This window comes from Phyllobates terribilis, unplaced genomic scaffold (genome assembly GCF_046119375.1).
Source record: "Phyllobates terribilis strain yellow unplaced genomic scaffold, ASM4611937v1 Scaffold_11__3_contigs__length_659146591, whole genome shotgun sequence".
Classification (NCBI taxonomy): domain Eukaryota; kingdom Metazoa; phylum Chordata; class Amphibia; order Anura; family Dendrobatidae; genus Phyllobates; species Phyllobates terribilis.
Window position 1 is genome coordinate 245,273,413 of NW_027362771.1, and position 13,034 is coordinate 245,286,446.

Sequence of the window (13,034 nt, forward strand, 5' to 3'; positions counted from 1 at the left end):
TATAGCATCTGCAAAGTTTGCGCTATGAAGGAGAAGCCAGGGCCCACAGGAGGAGTCTCCGGTTCTCTGGTGGGCCCGTCCAATGCTGCCGTGAAGCAGCCCTGGCTAAAAGTGTGTGTGGGAAGGTTCCCGGACACTCTATGGCTGTTTTTTTACTGTGGACTTGGCTCCATACCATCCCTGGCCACATTCACACATTTGTCTTGGTTGAAAGCAATGCAAAAGTGCAAAAACGCATCAAAAACACTACGTGTGAACATAGCCCAAGGTGTGGAGGAGCTTTTGGTTATTTATTTTGCCTTATATACAAGTCATTAACCTAGAAAGGATGTTCCTTAACATTTTTCCCAGGAAAATCCATTTTGGTTTTGTTTTTGCATGTTTTATTGTGAGTCCGTAAAAGTGGCATAATACCTCTGACAACGTTGTTGACAGCAGTGACCTTGGAGTTAGAAATGCTTCCAGGGGTCTTCCCCATGCTGTTCCAATGTCATTTGAGCACTGTTCCCATCGATTTGGGCAATGTTTAGGCCCTCTGCAGACCGCCAGGAGGAGCCGTCTGAAAAATGCTTGAGTTTCCCATAGACTTACGTTGGGATCGTTACTCAAACAGAGCACTTGAGCATTCCAATTTGCTCGACTCTAACAACGAGTACCCAAGCATTTTAGTGCTCGCTCATCACTAGTCTCCATCTTTTGATTTTGGCTGTAGTGGAAGAGGTTTCTGTCTCCATTAAACTACTTCTACTCTGGTGAAATTCATTCCACTTTGGTGGTGTTATGCCCTAATTTAGTGAAATGTAAACACTTCTGATTGAGTCTCCATCTACTGGGTTGGCTTTAGGGGAAGACGTGTTGTTCCTAATTCTACAATTTCTACTATACTGAAATTGATGCCTCTTTGCTGCTGTCTGCCACTAATTTTTGGAAATCTGGAGAATCCTGATTGGGTCTCCATCTATTGGGTTTGGATATAGTGGAAGAGTTGTTGGTCGCCATAATACTAGTCCTACTCTAGTGAAATTCTTTGGTGCAGATATTTTTGTCACAGGGGTTCACAAGATATAATCGAAATTGGTTTTCTTAGTACTGTGGTATATAAAGCAGACTATATTTATCTTTTAATTTTTTGGTCCTGATATTGTTCTCCATATAGGGGTACATATTAGTAATGAGAGAGCACTAAATGTGCTCAACTTAGTGGTTCAGCGGTTTCTCAAAACCTACCCAGATCTGCCAGAGCTGCTTGCAAAAGTGCAACGCATGTGTGCCCATTTCAGAAAGTCAGCTATAGCTTCAGCCACCCTGGCAGGGCTTCAGCAGCATTTGCAGCTTCCAGCTCACCGACTGTTGTGCAATATCACCACATGTTGGGAATCAACGTTACAGATGTTGGCAAGGATTTGTGAGCAGCAGAGGGAAGTTGTTGAGTACTAGCTTCAACATGCCCATTGGTATTCATGTCAGCCTCCGCACATAAGAACTGATGAGTGGGCATGGATGTCTGACATCTGTGCCGTCCTCCAAAACTTTGATGACTCCACCAAGATGGTAAGCGGCAATGACGCCATAATTAGCGTCATCATCCCCCTTCTCTGTATACTGAAACGCTCGGTGCTCACAGTTAAAGATGAGGCATTGCAGGCGGAGCAAGGAACTATGCAGCCCAGCCTCATCTCATCTCAATGCGGATTGGGTGATAATGAGGAGGAGGAGTATGAGGAGAACATGGACAGTTGTCCTCTTGTGGAGGACAGGGAAGTCTTGGCTGTCTTGGAAGTCTTAATACCCCTCTTTCAGTCTGTGGGAAAGCTGTATGATTTTCGCTTAATGACCTTCAGTGGCCTAAACAGTGGCTTTGCCTATGCACTGTTATGGGTTCGGGTGCTGGACCCTCTGTGCTGTGATACAAGGAGGGACCAGAGGGGCGTAACTAAGTGCCTTCCCGGACCGACCCTGGTTACACGGTGGCTTAATTGACTCCGTGAACAAAGGAGGGACCAGGAAGGGGGACCAGGTACCACTCTGGGACGGACCTTGTGTGAGAGCAGGCGACTCCCACAGGACTGATGGCCAAAGCCGACAGGCACAGCAGATGAGCACGTCGGGTAGACAGGTGATGCAGGTAGGCAGGCAGGCTTTGCTGGCAGACTGACAAGTGGACGCGGCTGGTAGACAGGCTGGCGGGCGCGGCTGATAGACAGGCTGGTGGGCACGGTAGAGAGACAGGCTGGCGGACGGCACTGGGACCTGTGGGCTGGAGAAGTGTTTAGTACACAAAGCAACAACTTTGCAAAGGCACCTCCATTTTGGAGGAGGTGCCTTAAATAGGGGCAGTCCTCCGGCCATTGGCCGGGGACTTTTTAGGACAGCGCACACGGCCTCTTTAAGAGGGAGGGAGCGTGTGCGCACTCGCTAAGAAAAGTGCCAGGGGATCTGCGCGCGGTGCACGCACTGCGCCCACCCCGGGCAGATGCAGCAAGGGAGCCGGAGGACTCCGGACCGGGACCACGGCGGTGAGGGGATCGGCGTCTCTGCCAGGCATGAGGCAGGGACGCAGACGCCAATTAAACATGCACGTTATTTCTGAAAACACATTGCAGATCAGGCCATTGTCCAACTCTGTAATGATTAAATTCAAGGCATAAAGAAAAATCTTTGTCTGTGACTAAGCACCACCGAGAAGTGTGAGCTGATGTTGGAAGGGCTGCCATTGCTTATGCAACAAGCTGCATTAGATGACTTCCTGGGAGAAATGACAGCCTGAGTAGATACGGTTTCCCTCTATGCCAGTCCTTTTACCGAGCTAAAGAATATGGCTGTGGTGAAATACAACTCTCACCGAAAAGCAGAGTCAGACTGAAGAACATTGGGCCCACCAGAGGATTTGATTCTGAGGGACCATCTTTCTCCCCCGCTCAAGAGCCCCATAGCAGCTGCAAAGTTTTCGCTATTTTCTCTCCTGAAGGAGAAGCCAGGGCCCACAGGAGGAGTCTCCGGTTCTCTGGTGGGCCAGTCCAGCACTGCTGAGAAGCATCCCTGGCTTAGAAAAGTGTGGGGGAAGGTTCCCGGACACTCTATGGCTGCTTTTTTAATGTGGACTGGCTCCATACCGTCCCTGGCCACATTCACCTGTCCACATGTTTGTGGTTAGGCGGTCCTTCCCAGTAAGTGCATTGGTGAGGGCACGGGTAATATTCTGGGATCCATGCTTGTGGAAGGCAGGGACGACACCGGGAGAAATAGTGGCGGCTGGGGACCGAGTATGGAGACCCGGCCGCCGCCATGAGGTTGTGAAAAGCTTCCGCCTCCACGAGCCTAAAAGGCAACATTTAAAGTGCAAGTAGATGTCCAGAAATGTGGCAGTTTAGTATTGCGCCTGTGGGTGGGTGGGTGGCTGGCTGAATACTTGAGCTTGCATTCCAAGTAACAGAAAACTAAGAAGATAGATGGCCTCATCATCATCACAACCTGAAAAGTTTGCATTATGATCTCTCCTCATGGAGAAGCCAGGGCCCACCGGAGGATTCTCTGGTTCTCTGGTGGGCCCGTCAAACCCTGCTGAGAAGCATACCTGGCTAAGAAAAGTGTGTGGGAAAGTTCCCGGACACTTTATGACTGCTTTTTTTACTCTGGACTTGCTCCAGCAATAGATAAGATTACAATCTATAAGATCCTTCACTGGCTTCTAATTGCCCAGCGTATCCAGTTCAAACTATTAACACTGATGTAAAAAGCCATCCATAACCTTTCTTCTCTATACATATCTTAAATAATCTCCCGATATATTCCCTCCCGTAATCTCCGGTCCTCCCAAGACCTCCTTCTTTCCACACTTATTTGTTCCTCACCCAATCACCTCCAATACTTCTACCAAATATCCCCCATCCTCTGGAATTCTGTGCCTCAACACATCTGATTAGCCACCACATTGAGATCCTTCAGACAAAACCTGAAAACCCATCTCTTTAAGACAGCCTACAGCTTGCCTTTGCCTAGCTACCACCTCTCCTGAACACCCATGGAGCTAATGCAACTCCACAACCTACTGTCTCCTTCCCCACCATCCTGTAGAAGGTAAGGCCGCAAGTGCAGGGTCTATAAGACTTAAGATGCAATATGGCACCTTGGCAAACCCAGTTATGCTCTCCCTCTGATATCTAACAATAACAAACAGGTCATGCTGGAGAAACTTGCACCTACTGTCACTCAGTGTCTTCAGCTCCTTTGTGAGAAACTAATCTTTGCTCAGCCAGTCTACCAAATTAAATTCCTGAGGTACAGAAATTGTGGATGGCTTTGCTTCTGATACTGAGTGGTAGTACCAAACTGTAGCGTGCCATTCACTGGATATTCCTGGTTGGTTGAAGACAAGCTCGTTCCCACAGAAAAGTACCAGCAAGCTAAGGAGATGGTGGCCTCTATCATCATGAAGGAGTATGCTTGTTGTCTAGTAGTCTGGGTTTTATACTAAAGATCTTGCTCATTTTTATAGTTTTAAGTAAGAACGCAGAGATTGTGGTTTCTGCAGCAGCGCATCCAGGCCGTAATAGTGGCTGAGAAATTGCTGTACCATCAGGATGAGGATGCAAGCCATACAAGGCACGTGTCTGAGGTTAGCCCAGAATAGAGCTGCCACGGGGTTTACACAGTTATTGCACATGGCCTTCCCTTGCTCGAGGGTCAGTGGAGACAGCCATTGCTCAAACTCGGCCTGGAGAGCTGTCTACAACTCTTCAGCTGTATGACTGCGATCTCCAAGGCATATTAATTTGAAGACTGCCTGATTGCGGTGAGACCTGACTGCGCAGTACGGAGGTGGGAGGGATTCTCTCTGTACTGTTGGAACATATGTCTCAGTAAGGCAAAGATTGAGGGCGCAGGTGGAGACCCTAGAGGAGGTGGAGGATCCAGAAGCACTGGAGGAAATGCTAGATACAGAGGTTTGTCCCGTAAGCCTTTGGCATTCCAACACTTGCTGTCTAGTGACACCTTGGTGTCTAGTGGTTTAATTCTCCATCCCCTGGTGTGTAGTGGTTTAGTTCTCTGACCCTAGCTGTTTAGTAGGTTAGTTTTCCAACCCCTATTGTCTTATTAGTTTAGTTCTCCAAACCTTGTTTTCTATTAGTTTAGTTCTCCATGTTCTGGAGTGTATTTGTTTCATTCTCCAATCTTAGCTGTTTAGTAGTTTAGTTCTCCAACCCCTGTTGTCTTATTAGTTTAGTTCTCTATGTTGTGGTGTGTATTTATTTCTTTCTCCAACCTATCCATGCCCACCCCCAGGGGTTAACATCTGGTGACGAGGGTTTGGATTCTTCTCAGACCCTACTTCGTCCGGGCCTGTATCAACTGGAAACATTTTTTGGCATCGCTACACATGCTTTCCCCCTCTTGAGTCTGTGAAGCTTTGGATCAGACTTTGGATTCGCCAGAATAGAATGTGTGAACAGCTCTGCAGACTCGCCCATCTGTGCTTCCCCATAGTCAGTTGGCCAGTTGGAGAGTTGTGATATAGGTGAAAACAAGGGTAATTGGGGTGCCTCCTCTGAGGACTGTACTGTGTGATGTTAAGGTGGAGGAAGAGGAGCAGAGGCCACTTGATGCAGCACTTGTCATCTACTGGAGCACATATTCTTCCTGCCCCTCATCTACAAAGCGTACCACCGTGTGACTGAAAAAGAAAGGGAGTGGAGTCCAGCAACAGAAGTTTTTAAAGTGCTGCACAATTGCTCACTGCAGCAAAGCAAACCTACTTCTCATCTCTCATATCATACGTGTGTCACAACCCTAAACAGCTTTTCAGTACTTTCAAGTCCCTCCTCTGTCCACCAGCTCCCCCTTCCTCTCCTCTAATCCCAGCTGAAGACTTAGCCTCATTCTTCAAGCAGAAGACTGACAACATAGGGCAGTGATGGCGAACCTTTTACGGACCGAGTGCCCAAACTGCAATCCAAAACCCACTTACGCCAAGTCCCAACATGGCAAATTAACCTGAATACTGAGGTTTTAGTTTAGAAAAAACAACTCATACAGAGAGCAAACAAGGGTAGCATAAAGCAGCCACAGAAAGGAGCAGGGGTAGGAGACTGCAGAAATAAAGAATGTGCTCACCCCCATCTTGTTATATGCCCCCATCCATGTATATATGCCGCCCTCCCCCAACCATGTATATATGGCTGCCCTCCCCCAATCCATGCATATATGGCTGCCCTCCCCAATCCATGTATATATGGCTGCCCTCCCCAATCCATGTATTTATGCTGTTTCCCCCCCATTCCATGTATATATGCTGTTTCCCCCCCATTCCATGTATATATGCTATTTCCCCCCCATTCCATGTATACAGTATATGCTGTTCCCCCCCATTCCATGTATATATACTGCTTTGCCCCATTCCATGTATATATGCTCTTTCCCCCCCATTGCATGTATATATGCTCTTTCCCCTCCTTTCCATGTATATATGCTGTTTTCCCCTCCATTCCATGTATATATGCTTTTTCCTTCCCCCCTCCCATTCCATGTATATATGCTGTTTCCCCCTCCATTCCATGTATATATGCTTTTTGCTTCCCCCCTCCCATTCCATGTATACAGTGGTGGCCAAAAGTATTGGCACCCCTGCAATTCTGTCAGATAATACTCAGTTTCTTCCTGAAAATGATTGCAATCACAAATTCTTTGGTCTTATTTTCTTCATTTAATTTGCTTGCAAGGAAAAAACACAAAAGAGAATGAAGCAAAAATTAAATCATTGATCATTTCACACAAAACTCCAAAAATGGGCCAGACAAAAGTATTGGCACCCTCAGCCTAATACTTGGTTGCACAACCTTTAGCCAAAATAACCGCGAACAACCGCTTCCGGTAACCATCAATGAGTTTCTTACAATGCTCTGCTGGAATTGTAGACCATTCTTCTTTGGCAAACTGCTCCAAGTCCCTGATATTTGAAGGGTGCCTTCTCCAAACTGCCATTTTGAGATCTCTCCACAGGTGTTCTATGGGATTTAGGTCTGGACTCATTGCTGGCCACCTTAGAAGTCTCCAGTGCTTTCTCTCAAACCATTTTACAGTGCTTTTGGAAGTGTGTTTTGGGTCATTGTCCTGCTGGAAGACCCATGACCTCTGAGGGAGACCCAGCTTTCTCACACTGGGCCCTACATTATGCTGCAAAATTTGTTGTTAGTCTTCAGACTTCATAATGCCATGCACACGGTCAAGCAGTCCAGTGCCAGAGGCAGCAAAGCAACCCCAAAACATCAGGGAACCTCCACCATGTTTGACTGTAGGGACCGTGTTCTTTTCTTTGAATGCCTCTTTTTTTTTTCCCTGTACATTCTATGTTGATACTTTTTGCCAAAAAGCTCTACTTTTGTCTCATCTGACCAGTGAACATTCTTCCAAAATGTTTTAGGCTTTCTCAGGTAAGTTTTGGCAAACTCCAGCCTGGCTTTTTTATGTCTCGGTTTAAGAAGTGGGGTCTTCCTGGGTATCCTACCATACAGTCCCTTTTTATTCAGACGCCGACGGAGAGTACGGGTTGACACTGTTGTACCCTCGGACTGCAGGGCAGCTTGAACTTGTTTGGATGTTAGTTGAGGTTCTTTATCCTCCATCCGCACAATCTTGCGTTGAAATCTCTCATCAATTTTTCTTTTCCGTCCACATCTAGGGAGGTTAGCCACAGTGCCATGGGCTTTAAACTTCTTGATGACACTGCGCACGGAAGACACAGGAACATTCCGGTCTTTGGAGATGGACTTGTAGCCTTGAGATTGCTCATGCTTCCTCACAATTTGGTTTCTCAAGTCCTCAGACAGTTCTTTGGTCTTCTTTCTTTTCTCCATGCTCAATGTGGTACACACAAGGACACAGGACAGAGGTTGAGTCAACTTTAATCCATGGTAACTGGCTGCAAGTGTGATTTAGTTATTGCCAACACCTGTTAGGTGCCACAGGTAAGTTACAGGTGCTATTAAATACACGAATTAGCGAAGCATCACATGATTTTTCAAACAGTGCCAATACTTTTGTCCACCCCCTTTTTTAGGTTTGGTGTGGAATTATATCCAATTTGGCTTTAGGACAATTCTTTTTGTGTTTTTTCATTGAAGACAAATTAAATGAAGATAATAATACTAAAGAATTTGTGATTGCAATCATTTTCAGGAAGAAACTGAGTATTATCTGACAGAATTGCAGGGGTGCCAATACTTTTGGCCACCACTGTATATGCTGTTTCCCTCACCCCTCCCATTTCATGTATATATGCTATTTCCCTCTCCCCCTCTCATTCCATGTATATATGCTGTTTCCCTCCCCTTCCCATTCCATGTATATATGCTCTTTCCATCCCCCCTCCCATTCCATGTATATATGCTCTTTACCTCCCTCCTCCCATTCCATGTATATATGCTGTTTCCCTCACCCCCTATTCCATGTATATATTGCTACTCCCCACTCCCGCCCCTCATTCCATTTATACATTGCTTTTCCCCCCTCCCGCCCCCCATTCCGTTTATATATTGCTGTCGTCCATCCCCCGTCGCCCCTCATTCCATCCTGCTGGCAACGCTGTTCATATATATTAAAAAAAAAAAACACACCAAATACTCCTACTCACCTTCCTTCCTCTCCCGCGCTGCATCCTCTCCTGTAGCCAGCAGCTGACTCCAGCGTCCTAGCGACGGGGCACATGACGTCACTGCCTTGCACCCGGTGGCTTGTACGCTGACATCAGCTGCTGGCCTCTGATTGGCCAGCAGCGTGTATTGCGGCGCACGAGCCTGGCGACTTGTGCGCTGCAATACACTTTAGCTAGATGTGTGTCAGAGAACGCACATCTAGCTGAAGTAGGGGCTGGCGTTGGTGGGCTCCGAGTACTCACCCGCTGGGCCAGGTCCTGGTCCAGTAGCGCTAGTGCTGCGGCGATGGCGCGTGTGCCCTTAGGGAGAGCTCTGCGTGCCCACTCTGGCACGCGTGCCATAGGTTTGCCAGCACTGACATAGGGCAAAGCTTTTGCTTAAAGTCCCAACAGCCCCTTCTCTCTCATAACGACTCAACTCTCCACCTCCAAAACCAGCTTCTCCGACATCACAGAAGGTCAACTTTACTCTCCAAATCACATCTCACCACCTGTGAACTTGACTTAACACCATCAAACCTCATTCCAAACAATACCATAGTCTTCATCCCTAGCCTAACCCTACTCTTTTACCTGTCACTAACAACTGGCATCTTCATCTCATGATTAAAACATACCTCGATCACACCCATCCTCCAAAAGACCTCCCTTGACCCATCCTATGTTAAGCAATTGCCTCATCTCACTTCTCTCCTATGTCTCCAAACTACTGGATCAACATATCTATTTTGAACTGTCCTCCCACCTCTCGCCCTGCTCCCTCTTTGACCGCTTACAATCAGGCTTACGACCTCACCATTCCACTGAAACTGCCTTGACTAAAGTCACCAATGACCTACTAACTGCCAAATACAAGCCAGGCTACTCTGTCTTCCTCCTCCTAGACCTGTCATTTGCCTTCGACACAGTACACCGTACCCTTTTACAACAGACTTTCATCTCTCGACATCATAGACTTGGCCCTGTCTCGGATCTTTTCATACCTAACCGACAGGATATTCACTGTCTCCCACTAACACACCACCTCCTCATCACACCCCCTATGTGTTGGTGTCCCCAAAGATTCAGTTGTAGGACCCAGGCTTTTCTCCATCTACACCTTCAGCCTGGGACAGCGCATGGTCTCATGGCTTTCAGTACCACCACTATGCTGATGACACACAGATCTACCTCTCTGGACCTGATATCACCTCTTTACTAACCAGAATCCCACAATGTGTGCACTGTATTTCATATTTCTTCTCTGCTATATTTGTAAAAATTAACATGGATAAAACAGAATGCATCATCTTTCCACCATCTCATTTGCCCCCCCCCCCCACCAACTGACCTATCTATCAAAGTGAATGGCTGCCCACTCTCCCCAGTCCCACAAGCTTGACTCTGATCTGTCCTTCAAATGTCAGATCCATGCCCTTTCCACATGCTGCTGACTCCAGCTCCAAAGTATCTCGGGGATCCGCACATTCCTCAACCATGAATGTAGAAAAATACCAATGTATATCCTCATCATCTCCCGCCTTGACTACTACAAGCTTCTGCTCTGTGGCCTCCCTTCTACCACTCTCGCACCCCTCCAATCTATCCTAAACTGTGCTGGCCGATTAATCCACCTGTCACCCCGCTATTCCCAGGCTTCTCCCCTCTGTCAATCCCTGCGCTGGCTCCCTGTTGCACAGTGACTCCATTTGAAAAGCCTAACTTTGGCATACCAAGCCATGGAAAACCTGTTGTTAAGGGGACGGTTGCAAACAACTTTATTAAATAATGGAAAGCAACCGAACCCGGGGTCCGCGATGCAGCCTGGAGGACTGCGGCCGAACACCTTCCAGGTGAGAAGGTAAAACAACCAACTTAAATAACAATCCCCTCCATGTTACAGCACACCGGAGCGGGAATAGGGATTCGCACTATCTCTGTTAACTGCACGAGAGATGTGCGATAAATAATGTATCTGTAGTCCTGTTGCCGCACAGGGACTACATAGTTGGCGCTTGGATGCGTGTGTGACTCACGCCGGCGTATACGTGCTCCCAGCCGGTGTGCTACTGGACTGAGGAGAATCTCTCCATGTGGCTTACAGGTGATACCGGGAATAGGGTGTCTGCAGACTGCTCGGGGTGTAAGGCGACCCCTTTGTCGGAGCCAGACTGTCAGATGAAGCTACCTGCCTATTTCATCTAAGCCTGCCTATTTCCACTAAACCTGCCTGCCAGAAACTAAAGCACACGTGGAGCCCAAGAGACCAAGCGTCCACACAACACCATCACAGCTCAATGATCAGAGCGCGCCGCCATGTTTGTGGGCGGGCTTTTTAAAGATTAAGCCCTGCCCACCGTCACACCATTGGTGACGTCACCAGCGACCAATCAGGCGATGCCAGGTCACCGAATGAGCTGACTCCCAAACCACCAATCACGGTCCGCCATGTCACGGGCATGCTCACTACAGAGAATCCTGGACTTAGGCTTTAACAGCCCTGTCTCCCTCCGCAACCTATCCTTCATGCTGCTAGGAGCAAAGACCCAAGAGACAACCTGTACTTCTCGTGGACCAGCTAGGCATTGGAACTGATGACGATGCTGAGCAGCATAAGCCCTGGCTGGACCAGAATGGAAGACCACAGAAGGTTCTGGACCCATTTCAAATCCAGCAAATGCCTAACACCTGTCTCCTCCATACATGTGTGACCTAGTCTCCCTGTACTAGTTACCTGCATGCATCCTCCCATCCTTTCAGGATCTCCTTCCCTCTTATCTTTTCTTGTCGCGATCGCATACAAGATTTGTCCCGTGTATCTCAACACATCAGACTCTCACCTACCGTGCAAACTTTGAGAAGGAAGCTGAAGACCCACTTCTTGTGACAAGCGTACAATCTGCGGTAACCCTCGCTCCAGCATACCGCTGCATGACTAGCTGTACCCTGACCTACTGTATCCTCATCCATCCCTTATAGCTTGTTTGTGTGCCCTTGCAGGCAGGGTCCTCTCTCCTCTTGTACCAGTTGATGACGGAATAAATGTCGCTGTAATTGTAATAATAATTATAGTACTTGTACTCTGGGTCAATTGATGGCACTTTCCAGGTGTCTACCCCTAATTTGATGTGTTTTGGCAGCTCTTGGGCCCGTTTGAAGGTGTTGTGTATTGTCCCCCCATTGAATCTTATGGCTTTCAGGAACGTTCAACGATCATTTGTTGAATAAATCGGCGAATATTGAAAATTCGGTGATCGTAATCTGAATCGAATATTGAAACATTCGCTCATCTCTAATTATAAAATCCACTATAACCACCAATTTTCTTACTCTACCTACATTACCATTTTCCCAGCTTGTAATTTGGCTTTTCTCCGGGCTGCTGAAAAGACCAGCATCCACTAGGGTTGCCATTTCTGAGAATGACACCTTTGCATCACCACACAATTGGCACATTTTGCTTGGAAGCACAGAAACAGGAGCAGCCATTCTTTTCTTCGACCTCAACTTCACTCCCCCTTACTACATTAACTTTTTGGCTCCTCCTGACAAAAAGAATAAAGTACTTACTAGTGTTAAACTCTTTTTTCAACTTCTGTTTTTCAACTCCATTTTGCTCACAAGCCATATTGATTAATAGGCCCTGATTGAACAAGCTCACTGAATCCTTTGATTTTATTGAAGCACCTAAAAGCAGTTAACTCCTCCTAGTAATTAAAAAAAACCTTGTTAAATGGTGCAAACAAAATAAAACACTGCTATCTGCAGCGCTCAACTACTCAACTAGTCCACAAATTCAAATTCAATTGCAACAGCTCCTATTTTTAACTCCACTCTGCTTCCAAGCCACTTAGAACCTGAAAAGGGCCTGTCTTCTTGTTCTTTAATGATGATAAATTTAAATATTTTAAATTACAGCTTGTACAAGTAATATGGAACTAATTCTTTTTTTTTTACAATAGCTCAAACAATTAGATGTAAGGTATAAAGTATTGTACAGTGCTATTAGGTGTAACTTAAGTAATCTTAAAATTCAAGTTGGTAATAAACATTATAAGGGAAGACTATACATTGATGATTTGCTTATATGTGTCTCAACCTTAGGTTGTTTTTTCTTTTTCATCTCTTATCAAAAATATTAGAAAATTCAGAGATTAATTAATTGCAATTAATGGAACTTCATATTAAAATGGCTTAAGGACATAAAGAAGTTTTCTGTGGAAGATTTTAGGGACTCATCTAATTTTTTATGATGTGGTCTGACTGACAATCTTTTTAAATATTTAATGGAGATTGTCCCTTATATAGAATCATTTATATATAGTTTCTTATATAATATCTCATCATCTACCACCTCCTACTTCTCACGCTTCTTTTGTTAATTTATATTTTTTCTCATAAACCTTTT